We start from the raw sequence: 5437 nt of genomic DNA, 5'->3' as shown, positions 1-5437 counted from the left end.
ACAGACAAGCACTCTACATCTTAGTATAAGGGGATATGTGTAGGTGTAAATGCTTGTGGACATAAACATTTAACATTTATATGTCAACTCAATTAAAAATAAAAAATAACAGGTTAAAATCAATACAAGAGGAGATCTTGTAGTGCCTAAAAAAAGTGTAAACATTTAACTCTCTCCTCAATTAACAATAAAAGGTTAAAAATGATAAAAATAATAAAATTCAATTTAGTATATTGTAATTTTTATTTTTCACTTTAGTCCTTCCAATTATAACTTATTAGTTCCTTTGCTTTGGAAGGAACTAACAAATTGAGATGTGAAGTGGATAAGTAAATTGTTTGGTAAGTAATTTTTGGTAATTATATTTATTTACATCTTATTACTATCCATTTTTTAATGCAAATACTAGATTAAATTATGAAAGGAAGTAATTGATAGTAAATATGTTATTTATTTGAGTATAAGCTATTTTCAAGGATTTTATTTTTAGATGGTTTTCGTGCAAAAGCTTAAGAATAAAAAATCACTACACAAATATCTAAAAATCATGCATGAATATTCTAACCATATACAAGGAAGGACAGGAAGAGTAGGGGATAGAGAATTTAGTATGTTATATCGTTTAATAAATTGGTGCTCTTAAATAGTTGGGGAAAAAAACATTTTTTTTTTAAGTAGCTTAGATCGATCTTAACCTCGGATCTATCAAGTGTTAAGAAGGATTAAAAAAGAAGTTTTCTCTTTCAAAAATTTGATCCTTATGGACACTTAATAGATCCAAAATTAAAATGGATCTAGACTTTTAATAATTAAATTAAAATTCGATAAAAAAAAATTCAAAATAAACACAGAAATTACAACAAAATTAATATACTTCCAAATGATAAAAAGTGGTTAACTTTCTAAATATAAAATTTTAAAAATAAATAAAACAAAAACAAAGCATTCACCTAAAATATCATATGCAAAGTTTATATGATTGTATTTTCTACAATAACATGTTTTATTTTTGATTATTGGGGCTTAGAAAAGTTTGTTGATTGCTCATTGATGGAAAGCTAAATAATTATAAACCAAACTTAAATAAAAAATGTAAGTTAATTGTGTTTCAAATAGATTCCATTTTTGGAGAAAAAGTTGAAGTGGAATCTTGCCATAAATTGTGGGTTGGACTAAATTTTATGCGATCAAGTTTTATTTATCAATAAAAATTTAAAGATTGGAGAATGGAGGGGACAAAGGTTTATTGATATTGGCTTGGATTAAATTTTATGTGATCAAGTTTTATTTATTATAAAAAAATTAATTTTAAAGATTGGAGAGGACGAAGGTTTATTGATATGGGAGATTATAAAATGGAGTATTTAATAAAAATTAGAGATATTTTAGAATTTTTTTTATTAAAAATAAAAATATATATCCAAAGTAAAATTCAAAATTAATTTTTTTGGAGATATATATCAATATTTAATAAATGAATTTAGAAATATTATTTAATACCTTATAGATATACTTATTACACTCATTACATTATGATAAAGTATTGTAAACATTAAAAATAGTATTTAATATCCTTTAAATGTATCTATTATGTCATGACAAAACATTGTAACCCAAGTCAGACAGAATAAGTTTATTTTATAATAAATAAACTTCATTATTAAGAAAATGTTTTCAAAAGTAGTTGAAATTTAATAGGATCTAAATTTTATATATCATAATATTTTTGACGGTATATATTTTACCGCATATTTTAAACTGATCTATATATACGATTTGAAAAAAAAATATTAATAATAAATTTAATTTACAATGCTAAAAAACTTTAACACTCTAAAAGAAAATTATTACATTCTTGTCTCAGCTATCGGGCAGTATATGGTTGTAGCATTGCGCAATACTTGATATCGTTTCATTTGATTTTGTCTTTCATTTTGAAAAATAAATTTTTTAATATTAATAAAATATTCGTTTTATTAGAAATTTAAATTATATTTTGTTTTTATTTTGAAAATTAATCATTTTATTATTTGTATATATTAATTAATTAAAATATTAATGATATTAAAATTATTAAATTATTTTTTGTATCTTATTTTAATTTACACCTCATTTTGTTTTAAATTTAACTATAAATTAAACCTTCATTAGTTTTATTATACTTTTGTTTATTTTAATTTAAACCTCATTTTGTTTTAAATTTAATTATAAATTAAACCTTCATTAACTTTATTATACTTTTGTTCACATCACATGTAAAAATGTAACTTGTTGACTTCTAAGGGCTTAAACACGTGGTGAAATGGTTTGCCTATTCAAGTTTTAATTTTCAGGGCTTCAAGAGGTTACAAGTTCACGACTTTAGAAGTTGAAACTTTTTAGTGTTGACTTCCAAGGGCTGAAACACATAGTGAATGTTTTGTCCATTTAGTTTTTAAAAGTAGTAAATGGTTTGCGCTTTCAATTTTTAGGGCTAGAAGAGGATAAGTTTAAGACCACTTCAAGAGTTTAGAAGTTTAAGACCAACTCACTAATATTGTTTTGTTTTATATAATCTGATAGAAAAGAAAAGATGAAATGCAAAATGGTTAGTGTGAGGTATTTATAAGTAAAATTTTTAATTTTATATTAAGGGTAAAAAATTTCTGGTTATAATATATTTTTTTATTATTAAATAGAGAAGTTTATTCTACAACTGAGTATGACAGTAATATGTGATTTCTTTCATGTTTAACATGAAGTTGACACTTGTAATTTTTTAAATAAAAATAAAATATTCTTTAAATTAAAAATTAATATTAGCTATAATCAAACTAAAAAACAAATATACATATTTGGTTACTTTTACTTTAAAGTATTATAAAACGTAATTTCACTCTAATTGTGTCTGTGTTTTACTTTATTGGTTGTTGATACTACAACCCAGAAGAGATGTAAGAATTTTACAATCTCACTTTCAGTTATAAATAAAATATTTCCATGTCCATATGAAATAAGATAATTTTATATCAACTTTTATAATTCTTTTAAAGTAATTAAAAAAAAATAAAGTTGATATTATTTATATTTTTATATTTCCATTGGATAAGTAAATAAACAATTTTAATATGCATGTTAACTAATTTGTTTTAATAAACTTTAGAAAAAACATAAACATATATGTATATAATATATCGATGACAATATAATATTTCAATATGAAATGAAAAGAAGTAATTGAAAGTAAAAATATTTAATTCTAATAAGAGGCAAATGTATAATTAATTCACTTCTTAATATAAAATTAATATGTGACATTTAAAAAATATTAATAGTAATTAAAAAATTTAATATGCATCATAAATAAAATATTTTCAATATATTATTATTATTATTATTATTATCCACAGTCACGGCGAGACACCAAATTAAGTAATATTGATATATATTTAAAAATATATTAATAGAAAAAAACAAAAAAAAACTTTAATATGGACAATTTCATAAATAAAATATGTCAATGTTCATGTTAACTAAATTATTTCAATGTAACAATTTACATATTATATAATATGGCTTAAAGTAGTAATAATAATAATAATAAAATGAATTCTTATTGTTATAACATTTCAAGTACCATTATTTTACATTATGATTTTAAACCTCAATTCCACTCTAATATTCAATTTTAGCGTTGGTGTTTAGGCCACTGGCAACTTGACGTGAATTCGAGGACAGAGCATTAATAGCTCACCATACTCCAGTTGTGTCGAATAAATATCCGCATTATAGTCCCAACCTCACAGGTCCACCTGATGTCAAAGGTCAAGAGTCGGTGTTAGTTCATTAATCAGAGATCAGAACTTATAATACTCCCCATTGAAATACACTAAGACCCAACCTCGCCGACTAGGGGAGAGATTCCTAATGTTGTGCAGGGACCAGTAATTGATATAGTACTGGTCCCACCAAACTACCATAAACTGAGACTTTTGAAACCAATATTTAAACAAAAATAAATAACATTAAGTATAAATAGGTATTAATTTATGTCCAAAATTTCCCCATACATTGACTGGGCCCACAACTGTCCATAAATAGTATTTTACTAGTTAAAACTGCAAACCATATTGACCCAACTAGAAAACAGTTAAAACCATAAAGGCTTCCAAAATGGCCTATTCCAGAAGTACAAAGCAGCAGTCACTTCAACCCCCACTCATCAGAACTACAGCTTTGCATCCCAAAGGAATATGCCTACCTGCACATAACAAAAGGGAATGGATGCCAGCCATAACTGCTATGTTGTTCAACAACTAAACACCCTATGTTCAATAAATGACACCCAACCCAATAACATTTAAACCCACTTTGTACAATAAATGACACCCAGACCCAATAACTGCAATAAATGGCACCCAACTCACTCTATTTCTCATTAAAACAAATCAAAGCACATGGATCAACAAATAACCAATTCCCAACCATTAGATCACATCAAATTAAATCTAGACCACACATTCAAAATGAAGCCATTGCAATCCATGTGCATCCATGTCCACCAATTAAATTCAAATGCCCAAAACTATAAAAGAAGTCCACCCACTATTGAAGTTGCATCTTATGCTTTCAAACCATTTAGCAAACTTGAAGACAACATCACAAAACAGTTGCCAGTATATCGAGGTTAGTTATATGAATTACAACTCATTCTTCTTACAGTTCTGTTTTCATTGTTTTCATTTATCAGATTTCTTACATGATCTGTCTGGCCATAACTGCTAGAAGGATACCTGGATGGTTTCACAAATAGCCATTGAAAGTCATTGTTCTTACAGTTCTGCTTTCATTGTTTTCATTTATCAGAGTTCTTACATGATCTGTCTGGCCATACTAAATATTCAGAGTAACTAAATATTCCGAGGGAGGTTTTTCTTGGTTTTCTTGAAGATAATAGGGACGCGGTTCAAAAGAGTTCCAAGCTACTGTAGCAAAAATAAATTCAAAATTTTATTTAATAACCATGCGGCAACAATGATGAGAACAAGAGCAAACAATCTTGATTATAATTTATCATAAACTAGAGACACATCAATAGGGCTCTTTAGTGCCTTCATTACATAGGTAAGCCTATGTTTTTGGTAGTCATTGCTTGATGCTGGATAGTGCACAGAAAAACTCTGTTCGGCTTTAACGTTCAAATTCTCTCTGATCGAGGAGTCACCCTTGGATCTCATCATGAATTATTTTGGCGGCTGAAAGCATTTTAATTTAAATTGGCTGCATTGAGATCAAGATCAGAACAATCGAATAGCAACGCATATGGAAATTTACAGAAACCAGAACAATCGAATAGTAATGCATATGGAAATTTACAGAAACCAGAACAATCGAACAGCAACGCATATGGAAACCAAGATGACTCTAACGATTGCTTCCGAGTCAAAGTTCAATTCCA

The sequence above is a fragment of the Pinus tabuliformis genome, chromosome 8 (assembly GCF_031772625.1).
Source record: "Pinus tabuliformis cultivar Carrire ecotype Pingquan chromosome 8, CPIR1, whole genome shotgun sequence".
NCBI lineage: Eukaryota > Viridiplantae > Streptophyta > Pinopsida > Pinales > Pinaceae > Pinus > Pinus tabuliformis.
The sequence above is the reverse complement of the archived record's forward strand: the minus strand, read 5'-3'. Positions refer to the sequence as shown.